Genomic DNA, 20,057 nt, shown 5'->3' with positions numbered 1-20,057 from the left:
TTTCGTAATATTCATGTTCCATGAACTTCACAAAGACCTTGCATGCCTTCATGAAATCTGGAAACCTTAATAAATACAGAGTGAAAATGTCAAAAATCTAAGATTGCATTTCTTCATCTGCAGCCTTTGTGAAAAGCTCTTCACATTTTATATAACCATTGTGTTTTCTCTGTTGCTTTCAGAAAAGCAAAATGAGGCCAAAAATAGGAGGAGACGGACAGAGAAAATATGACTGTTCTTTTGTCCCCACTTCTCAATGGTAAAAGCCTGGACCTTTTTCCCAAATGCCCTTCTATACTCTTCATTCCATTCCTCCTTTCCTAACTCCACAGTTACAGTGGAGGGAGGCACTGAATCCAGGAGCCACACCCAGGTAATCTGACCTTCAGATTTGTAAATTACCTTTCTGGTAGAAGTGACCATGCATGACTTTGCCATAACCTGGACATGCCCCGCAGCTAGTTTTTGAGAAAGCCAGAGGAATACAGACAAGAAAGGAAGCTATTCCACCTGTGAAGACTGGGAAGATGTCCCAACACACATGACACAGTAGGGGAGAGCACAGTGGAAGTGAGCACAGTGGAGGTAAAACAAGTGGCCTATCCTTGCAACATCAGGACACTGGACGTTAACTAGAACGTAGCACGTGATGGGGGATAGGACTGGGAAGGAACTTGAGGTCAGACTAGGGAAAGTCAGAAATGCTCTATCACAAAGACCAGACTTTAATCTGATGCAATAACTGCCGCCAAAGGGAAGTGACAACGATCAGGCCTACAAGTCAGAAAAACAGCTCTGATGGCCGATCAAATGAGGAAGAAGCCTTGGAGGGGACAGTCTCTGCTTTCCTGATAAAGAAATCCCAACTAAAACTGCATGAAAGGGGCCGGCGCTGTGGCACAGCAGGTTAACACCTTGGCCTGAAGCGCTGGCATTCCACATGGGCGCCAGTTCAAGACCCAGCTGCTCCACTTCAGATCCAGCTCTCTGCTATGGCCTAGGAAAGCAGAGCAAGATGGCCCAAGTCCTTGGGCCCCTGCACCCATGTGGAAGACCTGGAAGAAGCTCCTGGCTCCTGGCTTTGGATCAGCACAGCTCAAGCTGTTGCAGCCAATTGGGGAGTGAACCATCAGATGGAAGACCTCTCTCTCTCTCTCTCTCTCTCTCTCTCTCTCTCTCTCTGCCTCTCTTCTCCCTGTGTAACTCTGACTTTCAACTAAATAAATAAATTAAAAAAGAAAAAAAGAACAGGGCCTGGCATCGTGCTGCAGCAGGTTAAGTTGCCCCTTAGGACAGCAGCATAGCATATGCGATCCAGTTCAAGTCTCAGCTGTTCCACTTCTGATCCAGCTGCCTGCCAATGTGCCTGGGAAAGCAGTAGAGGACGGCCCAAGTACTGGGGTCCCTGTCACCCACATGGGAGACCCAGATGGAGTGCCAGGATCCTGACTTCTGCGTCCAGGCCGCTCAGCCATCTGGGGAGTGAACCAGAGGATGATCTCTTTTTCTCTCTTTCCCTCTTTCTCTATAACTCTGCCTTTCAAATAAATAAATATTTCTTTAAAAAATTGTAAAAGAAAAAGAAACTGCAAGAAGATTGTGGATCCCCTTGTGGATTGTGGATATTAAGTTGTCCCAAATGGCAACTTAACCTGTGGATGTGCATGTCTTTATCCAATACCAGAACAAAGATTTTATGTCTTCTCTTTCTAGTTTCTCTTACAATCTTTCCAGAAAAACAGAAGGTAAATAAATAAGCAATTGAGAGCAGGTTAAGTCACTGCTTGGGACACCAGCATCGCATATGAGCTCCAGTTTAGTCTTGGCTGCTCTCAATGGAAGGGAAAGACAATTCAGAGCCAGGGAGTCAAGCAAGTCTCCCCAGGTTTGATTTTCAAAACATAAGAAAGTCTCTGCCAGGATGGACAATGCCATTTATTTATTTATTTATTTATTGACAGGCAGAGTGGACAGTGAGAGAGAGAGAGACAGAGAGAAAGGTCTTCCTTTGCCGTTGGTTCACCCTCCAATGGCCGCTGCGGCCAGCGCACTGCAGCCAGTATCCGAAGGCAGGAGCCAGGTGCTTATCCTGGTCTCCCATGCGGGTGCAGGACCCAAGCACTTGGGCCATCCCCCACTGCACTCCCTGGCCACAGCAGAGAGCTGGCCTGGAAGAGGGGCAACCGGGACAGAATCCAGCACCCTGACCGGGACTAGAACCCAGCGTGCCGGCGCCGCAAGGCGGGGGATTAGCCTATTGAGCCACGGCGCCGGTCGACAATGCCATTTATGTTATTGGACTCACCAGGCATTCAGCAGAAAAACTAAATTCATCTTCTTCTGTAGAGCCAAAATCTGGGGAACAACGTTGTGGCGTAGTGGGTAAAGCTGCTGTTGGCAACACTGGCGTCCCACATAAGAGACCATTCAAGCCCCAGGTGCTCTATCCCCTGCTAATGGCTTAGGAGAAGCCGCGGAGGATGGTCAAAGTGTTTGGGCCCTTGCCACCCAAGTGGGAGATCCATATGAAGCCCCTGGCCCAGCACTGGCTGTTGCAGCCATCTGGGGAGTGAACCAGCACTTGGAAGATCTCTCTCTCCCTCTCTGTCTGTGCTCTCCCTCTCTCTCTTTCTGACTTTCAAAATAAATGAATAATTTTTTTAATATTTATTTATTTGAAAGGCAAAGTTACAAAGAAACAGAGGCAAAGAGAAAGACAAAGGTCTTCCATCCTCTGGTTCACTCCTCAAATGGCTGCAACAGCCAGAGCTGAGCCAATCTGAATCCAGGAGCCAGGAGTTTCTTACAGGTCTCCCATATGGGTGCAGGAGCCCAAGCACTTGGGCCATCTTCCACTGCTTTCCCAGGCTACAGTAGAGAGCTGGACTGGAAGTGAATCGGCCAGGACTTGAACCAGTGCCCATAGGGGATGCCAGCACCACAGGCAGCAGCTTTTCTTACCCACTACATCAAAGCTCCAGCCTCAAATAAATATTTTTTAAAGAACCAAAATCTTTTGATTTGAGAGTTAATACAAAATTAACAACATTCAGGTGATTAGACCAAACAAAGGAGGTGTAAGGAGAATGAAAATAAATATATCAGTTTCACTAACCTGTGAAAATAGATTTTAATTTGATTTATACTTCAATTGTAATTATGCTTTAAATTTTTTTTAATATTTATTTATTTACTTGAGAGCAACAGAGAGATCTTCCATCTGCTGATTCACTCCCCCAAATGGTTGCAACATTCTTGGCTGGGCCAGACTAAAGCCAGGAACCCAAAACTCCATCCTGATCTCCCACACGAGTGGCAGGAACCCAACCACTTGAGCCATCTGTTGCTTGCTGTAGCACATAGCAGTAGGAAGCTGAATCAGAAACTGAGGCAGAACTCAACCCGTGCACTCCCACTTGCAGGCATCCCAAATGGCAGCTTAACCTACTGTACCATAACACCCACTCCTTTTGTATATACCCTGTTAGTTAGAAGACGTGGTGCTACAGACCAAACTCTGGAAACTCAAGCCCTTCTTTTAGGGTAATTCTCAGAACATGAAGAAGAGGCAATAAATCAAAAAAGGAATTATCCCTAATGGCTGAGAAGAGAGATTTCAATTATGTTTTAAGATGAAGGTGATAATTGACTTACGCTCTGAAACATCTTAACTCAGAGCTCATAGACAGATATGACTTAATAATCATCAGGGATACACTACTCCACATACGTGAATTTACTGGTTTGTTATTTCTAAATGTCCAAACATTTTAGTTGTTAAAATCTGTTCTTTCTATTTTTATGTATTTATTTGAGAGGCAGAGAGACAGAGATTGAACTCCCATCCACTGGTGGACAGCCCATAATGGCCAGGGCTGAGTGAAGAGGCAGGAACTCAATCCATGTCAGCTATGTGGTTGGCAGGAACACAATTACTTGAGCCTTTACTGCTGCCTCTAGCAAGAAGCTGGGCTCAGGAGCTGGGACCAGTTACCAGGGACTCCCCCATGGAACTCAGATCTCTCAATCAACATCTTAACCATGAGGCTAAATGCTTGACCTTAGGGGGAAGATAGCATTGAAAAATATATTGAGGCTGGCAATGTGGTGCAGTAGGTTAATCCTCTGCCTGTGCTGCTGGCACCCCATACGGGTGCTGGTTCTAGTCCCGGCTGCTCCTCTTCCAATCCCGCTCTCTGCTATGGCTTGGGAAAGCAGTAGAAGATGGTCCAAGTGCTTGGGCCCCTGCATCCGTGTGGAAGACCTGGAAGTAGCTCCTGGCTCCTGACTTCAAATTGGCCCAGCTCCATCCATGTGGCCATCTGGGGAGTGAGCCAGTGGATGGATGACCTTTGTCTCTCCCTCTCACTGTCTGTAATTCTACCTCTCAAATAAATAAATAAATCTGTTTTAAAAAAGAAAAATGTATTACAGAAACTCCACATCTAGCCAAGATTACATAAGAGGAGCCAGATTTATACTCCCACGAAAAACAACTTTAAAATCATACAAAATGTTCAGACATTGGGCAACCAGTAGCACAGGGCAGCAATCCCTAAGACCTGGAAATCAACAAGGTGATGTTTGCCCCAGCATTCTAAGTTCCAGGCCCAGCAGAGAGTGGCTGAAGCTAAAACAAGTGGCAGTCTCTCTTGTCCTGTGAAATGAACACACTCAGGGCCAGTGTTGCAGTGCAGCAGGTTAAGTTGTCACCTGCAACACCGGCGTTCCTCATGGGTTCAAGATCTAGTCCCGGCTGCTCCACTTCCAATCCAGTTTCCCAGCACAGGAAAGTCCAAGTCTCTGGGCTTCTGCTCCCATGTGGGAGGCCCAAAAGGAGTTCCAGGCTCCTGGCTTCAGCACGGTCCAGCCCCAGCCATTGAGATCATCCAGGGAGTGAACCAGTGGATGGAAGATCTCCTTCTCTCTGTGTCTCCCTCTCTCTTTGGAACCCTGCCTTTCAAATAAATAAATATATCTAGAGGAGGAGAGGGGAGGGGTGGGGAGAGAGGGGAGAAAAGGGGAGAGGAGAGGATTTACAGAGCAAAGGCTCATTTCATGCTGGCAAACAGTCACTTGGCTACTATGTGGTGCTCCAGCATCATGAAAACCATGGCAACAAGCTGGGAAGGTGTCCTCTCGACACTGAGCTCCTGAAATCCAGGCGTGCACTTACAATGACTGTCTCACTCCCTCACAGCCTGTCACGGCCTAACTATAGCAGTAGTTGCATCACAGTTATGGTCACAGTGACCTCTGTTCCTCCGACTATCAAACACAGCAGCTGTGTGTGAGAAGAGGCTCTAGACAGGACCCACACTGACTCTCCAGGGTGGAGCCAAGTGCAATGGTACAGGGGTTGTTGAGACATCTGTGCTAACAGCTTGGCCTTCCTAATTCTCTGTGATGTCTCAGGAAGTAGAGCTGCCAGACCAGCGACCTCTGCCTGGTCTCACGCAGAGGAGTAGGCACAAAATTAATAACCACTGAAGTAAGTATGGCTGTGTTCCTTGACTTATGTTGGGGTGATGTCCTGATAAAACCATTATAACCTAAAAATGTCCTAATTTGGAAAACGCACTGAATGCCTACCCCTAACCTACCGAACACCCTGGCCTAGCAACACAGCACACTGTGGAGGATCAGCTGTTTCTCTTCGTAAATGCAGGGCTGACTGGAAGCTGTGGCTCCTGCTGCTGCACATCATTAAGAGAGAAGATGGGACCAGGTATCGCTAACAGAAAAAAGATCCAAACTCAAAACGCAAAGTTCAGTTCCGACTGAACACATATAGCATTCACACCATGGAAAAGTCAAGAAATTCTGAGTCTATCTCAGACCATTAGTAACTAGTTAATTAGTAAATGACCAAAGAGTTATGGTGAAAAGTCTCAGACAACACATGTCTTCTTTTTTAAGCTCATAAGCTATTTACTTGAAGATCAACTTAACGCAGACCAGGGAATACCCCTCATACTAAGCAAATTCTTCACTTTCTTCACTAAAAGCAATTGTCAAGATTCTCACCAAGACCTTCAGGTCAAATGAACCTATTGGTAAGGAAACAATGAATTCACATTCCACAACAGAATTTTAGACTTCAAACACACTTTATGTGCTTGAAACTGACATCCAACTATATTCAAGAGAGTCTTTGAAAGGTTCTCTGTCCAGCAGTTCAAAGCAGCAAGGTAAAGCAACCAAATACAAGGGCTTCCTTTATGCACCCAAGAATGTAAAACTGTTCTAAAATACGTGCCTCTAATGTCAAAGATGCCCTGTCCACTGATGCAATCAAGACTGTAATTAATTCAGGGAGACGGATCAATGTAACAGTCACATACAAGGTCAGTGGAGTATGAGCCCTGAGTCTCATACACTTTTGCTGCACGGAGCAGTTAATGATCACACCTTTCATTCACATAGTATTTTATAGGCTTTGTGATAGAACTCAGCTGCCAGCTCCCATTCACAGTTGAGGAGGCAACTGAAAAACTGGCCTAGTATTTCTCTATCCTTTTTTTGCATCATAAACTCCTACTCTACAATCAAGAGCCCTCTCACATACCACCTCCTCGGTGAAGCCTTCCATGACATCTGTGAAGAAACGTAATGCCTCAGCCTCTGTTGTCCCACAGAACTTTATACTCATCCCTATAACACATTGCACTATGGTGCAAGCCATTGTTTTATAGCTTCCCTATTGAGTGGGGCTCCTGAAAGACAGGGATTATATGACACGCCCATGTCAACAGATCACAGTGGATCACCAGTATCTTCTGTGGTCCCTAGCGCACAGTAGCCACTCTATAAATAAGTGACTCCTGTGCCCAAAAGCTAAAATCATTTGCTACAAATGTGGAAACTTTACCACTGCAGCAAACTCTAAAATATTTACATTTTTCTCATCTGAAAAGCAATCTGTCTTTGTTAAAACCTGGGCAAATATATCAAATAGAGAGAGAAAATTCCTGCTTTGTTGAAACTACAAGGCCTCCAATCTATTTTTATGTAAATAAAGTTAAGATCATAAATACATGCATGCACAATTACTGTTCTAACAATTTGCAACATATAAATTTTATTATTATTCTTCCTACTATTATTTTTATTTGAAAAGCAGGTTGACAGGAAAAGAGAAAGAGGGAGAGACAAGAAAGAGAGAGAGAGAGAGTGATCTTCCATCTGCTAGTTTCCTCCCCAAATGGCCACAATAGCCAGAGCTGAGCCAGGCTAAAACCAGGATCCTGGAATTCCATCAAGGCCTCCCATATGGGTGGCAGGGAGCTCCAGTACTTGAGCCATCATCTGCTGTTTCCTACACACACTAGCAGGGAACTACATTGGAAGAAGAGTAGCCAGGACTCCAACAGGTGCTCCGATATGAGCTGTACATGTCCCAAGCAGCAGCTTAATCGACTGTGCCACAATGCCTAACCCTACATCTTTTATCTGAAACATACTCTCGTGTCACTAAAAAGTTTATTTATATTACATGTATATGGCATACTTTACTTTGCCACTACTTTGGCTTCAGACAGTTGGGTTGCTTCCAGTACTTTGGGACAGAGCTTATGTGGATAGAGCGTTGTCAAAACCTCAGGTGCTTTCTTAATAGATGGTAACCTTTCATAGGAAGGTACAGGGATTATGAATGGAGTAATTGCCCTTACAGCTACTCTTTATTAACCCATAAGCATCAGTCAACAAAAGGGTCCATGAAGGACCACGTTAAGAAACCATGCATAGAGGTGCTGGGGCTGTGGCACAGTGGGTAAAGCCAGTGCTTGCAGTGCCGGCATCCCACATGGGCACTGGTTCAAGTCCCAGCTGCTCCTCTTCTGACCCAGCTCTCTGCTATGGCCTGGGAAAGCAGTGGAGGATGGTCTAAGTCCCTGGGCCCCTACACGCACATGGGAGACCTGGAAGAAGCTCCTGGCTCCTAGCTTTGGATTGGCACAGCTCCAGCCATTGCAGCCAATCGGGGAGTGGCCAGCAGATGGAAGACCTCTCTCTCTCTCTGCCTCTCCTCTCTCTGTGTAACTCTGACTTTCAAATAAATAAATAAACCTTTAAAAAAAAAGTATATGGAACTGCCAGTCATCTTCCCCACTCTACACTTTGTCTATCAAGCAGGGCACTGGAGAAAACTTGTGGATTTTGTACAGACCTACCTGAAGCTAACCTGTGAAGCTATGACCTATTTCTATATTCTTCTTCCAGGTTGCCTGCTTTCTCTCTCTTCCCCAGGTTTTCTTATGCATCCTGCTTCTTACTCAAAACTGTTAACAATCTCTACAAGGGTCAAAATGAGGTTTTTCAATCTCAACACTACCAATATTTTGAGCTGAATAATTCACTATCCTGGGAGAAGGGAGGATGTCGTATGCATGTAGGGCATTCAGTGGCATCCTTGGCCACTCCTCACTGGATGTCAGTAGTAACCCAACCTAACTCTGCTACAGCATCAAAAATAACTCCAAACATTGCCAAATATCATCTTCCAAGGGCAATTTCATCCTCGGCTAAGAAACACTCACCTACATTAATCACTTACTGATCTGACAACAGAAGCAAGGATGTGACACACCAGAGGTGAGAATTAAGTTTCAACTACTATGCTAACTACAATCAATTGGTAGCATTCACCAGATGTCAAGAGAAAAGTGCTACAATTTTTAGTGATATTTGCCACAGGTTGAGGAATTTGCCATCTCTATTAACTCACCAGAAGCAGCTGGATAGCAGGAGGTTGGCAGCATGACTAGACCTGGGCTTGGCCCCAAAGAGACCCAAGACCATCTTCCCTTGACCCTATGAGAAGAACAACAGAAAGCTTAGAAGCATTCACTTCTTTGCAATGCAATTGACTGGTAGCATCCTATGCAATGACCCCCAGAAGAAACTATAGTTGACCATTCATTAATAGGGATACACTTCCTGCCTTCTATGAGCACCATCAAAGGCAGGAGAAATAGAGCTGACTTCACCCACATGCTCAAAGAGCTGGGAGCATTGAAACCATAATTATCGTGAAAGGAAATGGAACCATTTATAAGAGAAGGGGCCTCTAAGAACCACTTGTTTTTTAAGATTGTAACAGCTAACACAGAACAAATCACACAGACTGGAACAAAACCATGGGTCACTTATGTTCCTGATTATCAACAAGGTCTTTATCACCCACAATGTAATCTTGCATTGACTTAACCTCTCCTTGCCTCATTTCCTTCATCAGGTAAAACAGGGATAAAATAATACGCAAACCTCTAAGTCTTGTTAGGGTAAAGAAAAAAAAATAATAACAAAGGCCATAGAAGTATTCTACAAATGTTGGCTGATATTGTGTGATGTCAGACCAACATTCACTATAGACAGTATCCAGTGGCCTGGGTCCTATTTGCTAGTAGTCTAGCAATTAATTACTCAGACACCAGAAACTTTCTGAGTCTCATTCAAAGCCTCTGTATTCACAATCTAGTTTTCCCTAAAAGTTGCAGTACACTCAAACCATGTATCATATAGGTCCAGGTATTTCTTCTTACTCAATCCTTAGTGAAATTAAAGAAGTGGATCACCACACTGCCATTCTCCCCTACTCCTATCCCATGTGTCTGTCTATAGCCAATTACATGACACAAAATAAAACCAAATCCCCAGCCTTTAAAGCCAAAAATCACAACACAAATGACCAAGTATTTAATAGCCATACTATCAGAGTTGTCCTACTGTCAGAACAGTGATTCTAGGCAGAAGTTAAAAAAAAAAATTCCTTATGTTTTCAATGGGTTGAAAGAGACAAATGCCACAGTAAACCATCTGCTGTAGCTGGCTGCTAAGGAAAGCAAGCATGCACATTTTCTGTGCTTCCCATTCTATTTCCAAGCACCCCATAATAGAATGTAGTCCCAGGGCCACTGCTGGGGTGCCGTGGGTTAAGCTGTCACTTGCCAATACCTGCATCCATATCAGGATGCTGGCTCCAGTCCCGGCTAATGGGCCTCTGATCCAGCTTCCTGCTAATGTGTACAGAAAAGCAGCAGAAGATGGCCCAAGTACTTGAGCCCCTTCCACACATGTGAGACCTGAAGGGAGATCCTGGCTCCTGGTTTTGGCCTGGCCCAGACCCAGCTGTTGCAGCTCTTTGGGGAGTGAACCAGTGGATGGAAGATCTCTCAATCAATGAATCAATCTCTCCTCTGCCATTGCTTTGTCAAATAAATAAATAATTTTTTTTAGAAAAAAAAAATGTGTCACCATAAGGGAATATCCCCAGTGCATGGTAGGATAACTGTGGCAACCCTAACCACAATCAGCTGTTATTCCTAAGTTGACATGCTTTTCCTAACTCAGGATATGGGCAGGAAATCAAGCATGCTTCTGTTTGTTCAATGTCTCCTTTCACTCTGGAAGTAATCTCTTGCATATTATATGCATATTATAATGTAATTATAATTACATATAATATAATTCCTTGCTTTTTTTTCTGACATATAAAGTCCAAGCAAGACAGAATCATATAACATCAGGCTTGGAGGGTACTTAGCAAACATTATATACAACATTTACAAAAGTGTGGCCCAAGAGTCCCCTACATCAGAATCACAAAAGACACTTGCTCAAAATGCAGACGCATGGTAGGTGGTCAACAAACTGATCACCTCTTCCTTTGACCTACACTCCCCAGGCTCCTGTGAAGAGAAGTGTAATCCTGTGACATGTCACGGGGACCTGTGTGGAAGAGATGCCTATGGAGACCTTGGAAGGTGTAAATTACAGATGGCAGAGCCACAATATGGAAGGAGTCTGGGCCCTGGAATCACAAGGTAGGAGAGAGCATGATGTGGATAGGAAGTGTCTAAGCCACTATAATTTTGAACTTTATTTCAGGAATTAGACTTCCCTTGTTAATATTCAGAGTTCCATTTATATATATATATATATATAAAGCACTCTTTCTTCCTCTGTCTCCCTCTTCTCTCTATCTCTCAAATAATTTTCCTACTCACTTATTTTAAATTAAAAGAGAGAAAGAGAGAGAGAGAGAGAGAGAGGCTGGCACTGTGGCATAATGGGTAAAGCCGCCTGCATGCCAGCATCCCATATGGGCACTGGTTCTAGTCTCAACTGCTCCACTTCCAATTCAGCTCCCTGCTAATGCACCTGGGAAAGCAGTAGAAGATGACCCAAGTCCTCAGGCCCCTGCACCCATGTGGGAGACCCAGAAGAAGCTCCTGGCTCCTGGCTTTGCACTGGCCCAGCTCTGGCCGTTGAGGCCATTTGGGGAATGAACAGTGGATGGAAGACCTCTGTGTGTGTGTGTTGTCTCTGCCTCTGCATTTCTAACTGTGCCTTTCAAATAAATAAATAAGGGCTCCGATATGTCTGACTGTAGTTGGTCAAGGGTAGAGCCTCTGTCAATGCAGGTCCTAGAATTCAATATGCTAACAAGTTCATTAAGATTAGGAAGGAGGGACCGGCGCTCTGGTGCAGTAGGCTGAGCCTGTGGCACCGGCATCCCATGTCTCAGCTGCTCCACTTCCAATCCAGCTCTCTGCTATGGCCTGGGAAAGCAGTGGAAGATGGCCCAAGTGACTGGGCCCCTACACCCATGTGGGAGACCCGGAAGAAGCTCCTGGCTCCTGGCTTTGGATTGGCCCAGCTCCAGGCATTGCACTATTTAGGGAGTGAACCAGCAAAAGGAAGACCTCTCTCTCTCTCTCTGACTCTCCCTCTGTCTGTAACGGGCAGGGCAGGGCAGGGCAGGGAAGGGAAGAAAGAGTAGGAAGGAAAATAAGCCAAGGAGGAGAAGGACCCTACATCAAATAAGCAAACACTGACAGAGCCAAGACTGGAAGAAGTCAACAGTGATTAGTCAGGTTTGATCCAATGTGTCAATGCCCTAATCTACCAAATATCAAATTCAAATGTATTGTACACATAAATACTTCTGAGGGTTAAAAGCAACTTTGAACTACCTTGGTGCAATTTCAGCAGAAAGCAGACCTGTGTAAACAGAAAGGGAACCTTTTATTTCACATCTTTAACTCTGAAAAACAGAGGGAAGAAAGAATGGGAAGGAATGGGTTACAAAAATGCCCAAAGTGGGATGTGGCCAGGCCTGTCAAATTCCCCAATTGCTTTTGGTTATTGGGATTAATTAAATTCCCTAGCAACAGACAAGGAACAATGAAGAGACAGTTCGAGGCCAGCCCCCAGATACTGAAAGCCATGAGAAGTGAGGGAGGCAATCTCTGTCCTTTTGTTTTTTTTAAGGATTTATTTACTTATTTGAAAGGCAGAGTTAGAGAGAGAAAGAGGGTGAGTTAGAGATAGAGAACTTCCTTCTACTGATTCACACCCAAAATGTTCACAATGGATGGACACTATGGATGGTAGGGGACCAAGTACTCCAGTCATCTTCTATTTTCCCAGGCACATTAGCAACAAACTGGATCAGACATGGAGCAGCTGGGACTTGAACTAGCATTCACATGGGATGCCACCATCACAAGTGGTGGCTTAACCCACAGTGCCACAACACCAGCTCCTGCGGGGGGCGGGGGGACCTCTTTGCACCAGACATTTACTTTATAGAGTGTCAGGCACTTCCCCAGCCCAAAATGCTCTTTTGAGTCAGGTTCAGGGTCAATGGACCACTCTACTAGATATCCTCACTGCTGTAATGCTTTTCCCACAGATCTGATTGTTCTTTTTTAGATTTTTTATTTATTTATTTGACAGAGTTACAGTGAGAGGGAGAGACAAAGAGAAAGGTTTTCCTTCCGTTGGTTCACCCCCCAAATGGCCGTCACAGCCAGAACAATGCCAATCTGAAGCCAGGAGCCAGGTGCTTCTTCCTGGTCTCCCATGAGGGTGCAGGGCCCAAGCACTTGGGCCATCCTCCACTGCCTTCCCGGGCCACAGCAGAGAGCTGGACTAGAAGAGGAGCAACCGGAACTAGAACCTGGCGCCCATATGAGATTCCGGCACCACAGGCGGAGGATTAACCAAGTGAGCCACGGCGCCGGCCCAGTTTCTCATGTGTTTTAAAAAGTACAATGGGCCTTTCATACTCACGGATTCAACCAACCACAAATCAAAAATATCCTGAAAACAATAATAAATAATAATAAATGTACTGAATATGTATAGACTGGGGTGGGGTTTTTTTGTTTTGTTTTGTTTTGCTATTTATATAGCATTGTATTAGGTATTATAAGCCACAAGAAGATGATTTAAAGCATATAAAAGGGCTGGTGCCGCGGCTCACTAGGCTAATCCTCTGCCTGCAGTGCCAGCATCCCGGGTTCTAGCCCCGATCGGGGCGCTGGATTCTGTCCCAGTTGCCGCTCTTCCAGGCCAGCTCTCTGCTGTGGCCAGGGAGTGCAGTGGAGGATGGCCCAAGTGCTTGGGTCCTGCACTCATGAGACCAGGAAAAGCATCTGGCTCCTGGCTTCAGATTGGTGCGGTGTGCCGGCCACAGCGCGCCAGCCGAAGCGGCCATTGTGGGGTGAATCAATGGAAAAGGAAGACCTTTCTCTCTGTCTCTCTCTCTCTCACTGTCCACTCTGCCTGTCAAAAAATAAAATTAAATAAATAAAAAAAAGAAACCTCACCTGAGCCGCCACCACCCACCACTGGAATAAAATTCCCAGACACAAGTCTCCTTTGGCTCATAAGTTGTGAATCCCTTTCAGCTTCTGAAATATCATCCCTGATGTTTATTAGGGACAAAAAGAATAATATTTTATAGCCATGATTTCTATAATGAGCCTTGCACTATTGCGGTTTTGTAAGTTTTCATTCTCAAGTAGGCTAATAGCATCCCTGTTCCTCCTCCAAATCCCTAAAAACTGGGACTTGAAACTCATTGTATGCAACATAAATCTGACTGGTTACATAACATGAGACATCAGCCAGAGCTGGCTTGCACTCAAGTCATTTCGGATGTAGTTCATAAAAGCCAGACCTCACGGGAGATGGCTGCCCACAAGTCAGAGAAACCATCGGCTTGCTGAACAGTTCCCCCTTGGACCCTCCTCAGTCCCAAATTAAAACAGCTCAGAAGATAGAAATTGATGAATTCCATTAAGTAGAAAATTTCATGAAAATCAATGCTAACCTCTGTAGCTACCAGCAGCAAGCTTTCCACTGACATGAGCACTGCTAAGACCAGCTATCCTGCAGAAATTACAAAGGCAGGCAGCAAACAACTTTTCTTACTAAACTCTTCCCTGGATGGAAGCACTGAAATTTAGATTTTGCAGTGGCTTTCTTATTGCTTCAAGTGTAGCACTAAGATTTATATGATCTGAAAAGAAACCAGAGTATGCTAAGTGTAGCACTAAGTCAGCCTGCATCCATGAGGAAACAGCAACTGAAGAATACAGCTTCCTGATTTAAAAATAAAATCAATAAATTTCCACTGAAAATTTCTATACATCCCTTATTGCATTGTATTTCAAAAAAAAAAAAAAAAAAGTCAGTGAAATACCTAGAATGTCACAATGGTTTTAAAGCACAAGGGGCCTGTTCTGATGAATTTCATGCTGGTGCTCTGGGAATTTACAGGGGGAAAAAAAAGTGGGGAATGGATGACTAATTGCCACAATATTAATTTCATACTTATATTCCCCATAAAGTACTGAAGTGAAATTTGTCAGCTTAAAGAAAATTAGACTGGATTTTTCATCAGGACCTCAGAAAATAATGATCCAATATCCAAACCAACTCCACTAACTACTTAGCAATTAAAAAAAAATCTGCAACCTTTTCTAAGAGACAAGAGAATGCAAAGACAATGACTGCTTTTGCCATTGCAATTGTATGATCAGTTACAAAGCAGCCATGTTTTTGTGGAAATGTTGCCTAGCACGCAAGAAGCAACATCACCTATCACAAGCTAATGTGAGAAACAGTGCATGGTGATGAGAAAATCTTGACTCTGAACAAGACACTTAAACCTGAAAATCTTAGAGTTCTTATCTGTAAAACGCAGAATCTGAACTCCTGTTAATACTATGCCCTTGCTGACTTGAATATTCTATAATGTTAGAACACCCTTACGGTATTTAATACAAAGACTTTTCATAGATTTTTTTTAAAAAGATTTATTATTTATTTATATGAAAAGTAGGGTGAGAGAGAGAAGGAGAGACAGAGAGAGAGACTTGAGCTCTCCTATTCACTAGTTCATTCCCCAAAATGCCCAAACAGCTAATACTGGGTCAGGCCTAAGATACGAACTCCATCCTGGTCTCTCATGTGGATGGCAGGGACCCAAATACTTCGGCTTTCTTCAACTGCTCTCCCAGGCACTTTAGCAGGGAGCTGGTTCAGAAGCAGAGCCGTCGGGTCTCAAACCAGCACTCTGATATGGGATGCCAGCATCACAGGTAGCTGTGCCACGAGACCTGCCCAAATACAAGTGTTGTTCAGCATGGTTTTTAACTACAGTTCTTTCACACCATATTTCCCCTGGTTTTGCCAAAGGAAAGGCAATGCTCACTCCAAAAGTTTCCTTTATACAGATGCAAACTTTGTAGGAGATAATACTGCGAAGTCAGAATACTCTGCACTTCCCCTTGCCATTCTGGGTGTTTCTATATCTCAATGAAAGGAGACACATTTAGCAATTGCACAGAACTCTAGCATCACAAACACTGTCCAACCACAACCTGCCCAACAGAAATATCAGGTGCTCATGGTCCTGGTGACACCCAAAGGCCTGTTTTCTACATAGGGAGACCTAGAATACCCCAAATCCTTGAAAATTGCAAGAGTTCGTTTAAGACTAACATCTGTTGATTCCTAAGTGGAAATATACCCATTATATTTTAATGGTTTAGGGCGGGCATTTGGTAGAACAGATATGTCACCATTTGACATACCTACATACCATATCAGAATACTCGGTTCAAGTCCCAGCTGCTCTATGTCTGATCCAGCTTCCCACCAATGCACACTCTAGCAGGTTGCAGCTAATGGTCAACTACGTGGGTCCTTGCCACTCATCTGGGAAATCCAGATCCTGGATGCAACCTATTCCATCCTTGGCTCTGAAGGTACGTGGCAGGCAAACCAGTGAGTAGGAGATTCTCTCTCTCTCTCTCTCTCTCTCTCTCTCTCTCTCTGAATGCAATCAAGAGAAACACGAGGGAGACAAAGGGGACACTGAGGGTTTTTGTTGTATTTTAGTTTGGATTTTGGAGGAATGGTTTCACAGCTTTGTTTTTTGTTTTTGTTGTGTTTTAAAATAATTCCACCAAGGCCAATATTGTAATGCAGCAGGCAGAGCCACCTGCTTTGTGTCCTCGCTGCTCCACTCCCAATCCAGCTCCCTGTTAATGGCCTGGGAAAAGCAGTGGAAGATGGCCCAAGTGTTTGGGCCCCTGCCACCCACATTGGAGACCTGGATGAAGCTCCTGACCCCTGGCTTCAGCCTGGCCCAGCACTGGCTGTTGTGACCACCTGGGGAGTGAACCAGTGGATAGAAGATTTCTTTCTCTTTCTGTCTCTGTCTCTCTGTCTCTGTCTGTCTCTCTCTCTGTAAATCTGAGTTTCAAAATAAATTTTAAAAATCTTTAAAAAGTAAAGAAATAAAATGAATATAAGCAAACTTTGGCTGCCTTCTATGAAAGACAGACAGGTAAGTTCTGGCCACACAGTCTCCCTACCCACAGAGGATCCCTTCCAAGAACAAGTCCTCCTGTGGATGCCTGAAACTATGCCTAATGTTGAACCCTATGTACACTTTTTTCCTATCCATATATACTTTTAATAAAGTTTGACTTATAAATTAGGCATAGGAAGAGATTTACCAACAATAACTAACAATTGAACAGAATATGAAAACAATATACTGTAATAAAATTTTCAGCATCAACATACTTGGTGCTTTGGCGCCATAATTAAGTAAAATAAGGGTTACTTGAACACAAGTATTGCGATTCTGTGATAAACAGATAGCTCCAAGTGACTGATAGGCAAGTAGCATATACAGCATGGACATGCTGAACAAAAGGATAATTAATGTCCAAGGTGGGACAAAATTGGATGGCACAAGATGGCATCACACTACTCAGAATGTCGTGCAATTTAAAACGTGGATTGTTAATTTCTAGAACTTTCCATTTAATGTTTTTGGACCATGGTAGACCACAGGTTATTGAAATCATGGATTGGGAGGGACCACATGATCCACACACCCATTCCAGAGGCACAGGCATCCTATGACTCCATCTGTCACAGACAAACATTCACTGGTGACCACTCTCAGCGCAGTGACTTCCAGTGCAACACTACACTTGTGCTCACGGTGGACTAGCACTGCACAATCAGCACTAACGGCATGGCTGGGTAAGGGTGTGATGACACGGAAACAAGAAAGATGCACAGGAGGTATTGGCATGGGAATGAGAAAGAGGCGGAGACTGCAAGGAAACAGAAAGAAGTACACAACATCCCCAACACATCAACTCACTACAACGGGATATGGCCCAAGGGAGATCTGACACAGTGACAGCCCCAGCAGCAGCAGCAGCCAGACCACTCGGCCCCACCAAAGCCTTGGGGACATAGAACATTATGGCTGTGTGCTCATCTTCAGCAGAAACTAAGGCCAAACACAGAAACAGTACAAATCTTGTGTCCGCCATATCACGATGGACAGCAATGACAGAAATGCATGCAGAGCAACAAACCAGCTACCTCTCAATATGGAAAACCAGAAAGAAGCTGGGGGTGGGGGGGTGCTCAGGCCCAGGTTTTCATGGAATCCTCTCAGAACTACCAAGGGGTTCCACATGAATTATCTCAAGCCCTCTGAAGGTAGCGCCCCTAATGACTTTTTTTTTTTTTTGACAGGCAGAGTGGACAGTGAGAGAGAGAGACAGAGAGAAAGGTCTTCCTTTGCCATTGGTTCACCCTCCAATGGACGCCGCAGCCGGCGCGCTGATCCGAAGGCAGGAGCCAGGTGCTTTTCCTGGTCTCCCATGAGGCTGCAGGGCCCAAGCACTTGGGCCATCCTCCACTGCACTCCCTGGCCACAGCAGAGAGCTGGCCTGGAAGAGGGGCAACCGGGACAGAATCCGGCGCCCCGACCGGGACTAGAACCCAGTGTGCTGGCGCCGCAAGGCGGAGGATTAGCCTACTGAGCCGCGGCGCCAGCCCCCCAATGACTCTTGAACCTTCCACTAAGCCCTGTTTCTTTAAGATTCCATCAGCCCCTACATCACTATACTACACTGAGGATCAAGCTTCCAACACACCAAGACATAGACATATCCAAATCATAGCAAGATCCCAACATAAACACATGAGACATCTAGTTCTTCTAAAGCATCTACACCAGCCAAGCCTATAAAACACAGTCTGGGGGATGGTATTGTGGTACAGTGGGTAAAGCCACTGCCTGCAACCCCAGCATCTGATGTGGGCAGTGGTTCAAGTCTCAGCTGCTCCACTTCCAATTCAGCTACCTGCTAATGGCTTGGGAAAAACAGCAGAAAATGGCCTAAGTCCTTGGGTCCCTGCCTGGCTTCAGCCTGGTCCAGCCCTCCCATGGCCATTGTGGCCATCTGAGGAATGAACCAGCAAATGGAAGACCTCTCCCTTTCAATCTCTGTCTCTCCCTCTCTCTCTGTGACTCTGACTTTTAAATAAATAAATAAACCTTAAAAAAAAAAAAACAAGGTCTAAGTTAAAAGCATAACTTGGAGAATCCAAAGAAGGAGCCAAACATGGAAGTCTCTTGCAAGCTTGCATTCCCGACCACCACAGACCTCCAGCTCCAACACCCCTGTCACTCTGAACTCCCCAGTCAGAATCAGGGGAGCTCTCAGCAGACACCCACAACCTCCACAAGACAGGCCGGAAAATCCCCAAACTCTGTGCATGGGTTTGAGATTAAAGTCCAGCTCTACAATGCTGAGCCTCCTGACCTCTGCTCCTGAGGGTCCCTATGATTGAGGTACTTAGTCTTCCAGCCTCAGTTTCCCCATTTGCAAAAGCAAAGATGGTATCAGCACACACCTACTAGAACTATTCTGGGAGAACAAAATGAAGGAATGGATACAAAGGAATGGTCCAAGTATACTATGTCCAAGGCACATAGTAAGTCCTCAAAAACACAGTAGCTGTTGGTTTTGTCCCATTTTTCAGTCTGCTGCCAGTTGCCACCATACAGTTTCCATTTAAAAAAAAAAAAGAAAGAAAGAAAAAGTACCAGCTACTTCCACAGAAAAGTCTGCCTGACAATTATCACAACTCCCTTTTCTCTCTTAAGTAGCACTTGTCTTGGAGTTGGACAATCTGCTACGTAAGGTACATGATAACTCCCTGAAGACTGAACAACACTATACAAAAAGATGGCTCTCACCCAGGCAGAGCTGAATCAGGCAGAAAAGCCAATGAGTGGTAGGCTGAGAGGAAGGAAGGCCGGTGGAGGCTGGGATCTGGCAGCGACCACATACATGGCCTTGTCTCTCCCTCCCCATGGAACCCAGGGGATGGTGTGGATGGAGCTGCTGGTGAAAAATGCAGCTGCAGAGAACAGGCCTCCCCAGCCCTAGTGCTCACCGCTCTCCCTTTATCCCCACCTGCTGTTCACCCTCCAATGGCCACCGCGGCCGGCGCGCTGTGGCCGGCGCACCGTGCTGATCCGAAGGCAGGAGCCAGGTGCTTATCCTGGTCTCCCGTGGGGTGCAGGGCCCAAGCACTTAGGCCATCCTCCACTGTACTCCCTGGCCACAGCAGAGAGCTGGCCTGGAAGAGGGGCAACTGGGACAGAATCCGGCACCCCTATTAATTTTTAAATACAGATAATTCACCCAACACTACTTTGTGTGTGTGTGTGTGTGTGTGTGTGTGTGTATTCCATGTATAGGGAAGTTGGCAGAGTCTACACATGGCTGAGTAATCCAATTCAGGTGACCCTGGTGATCCCAAGCTGAAGAAAAGCAACAGTCAAAGTGGACCACAGCTTAGAGTTCAAGAAAGGAACAAACATAGAAGCTTCACAGGGGAGTCACTAATAGGGCAGTCACTGAAGCCTG

At 45.1% G+C, this 20,057-nt stretch overlaps 1 protein-coding gene across 14 annotated transcripts in view; it reads right to left on the bottom strand.

The window, feature by feature from the left end:
* The window catches only part of TIAM1 (TIAM Rac1 associated GEF 1), a 445,843-nt gene that overhangs the window by 306,241 nt on the left and 119,545 nt on the right, over positions 1-20,057 (bottom strand). For 9 of the 14 annotated variants that reach the window (XM_051819218.2, XM_051819217.2, XM_051819219.2 and 6 more), the window contains one exon: positions 8,729-8,814. The exons of the other annotated variants lie outside the window; for them this stretch is intronic. The gene's annotated coding sequence lies outside the window, so the exon portion shown is untranslated. The remainder of the gene's footprint in view (positions 1-8,728; positions 8,815-20,057) is intronic. 14 annotated transcript variants of the gene reach the window in all.

This window comes from Oryctolagus cuniculus, chromosome 4, assembly GCF_964237555.1.
Source record: "Oryctolagus cuniculus chromosome 4, mOryCun1.1, whole genome shotgun sequence".
Lineage (NCBI taxonomy): Eukaryota > Metazoa > Chordata > Mammalia > Lagomorpha > Leporidae > Oryctolagus > Oryctolagus cuniculus.
Note: the sequence above shows the minus strand (reverse complement) of the source record. Positions and strands in the feature narration are given on the sequence as shown.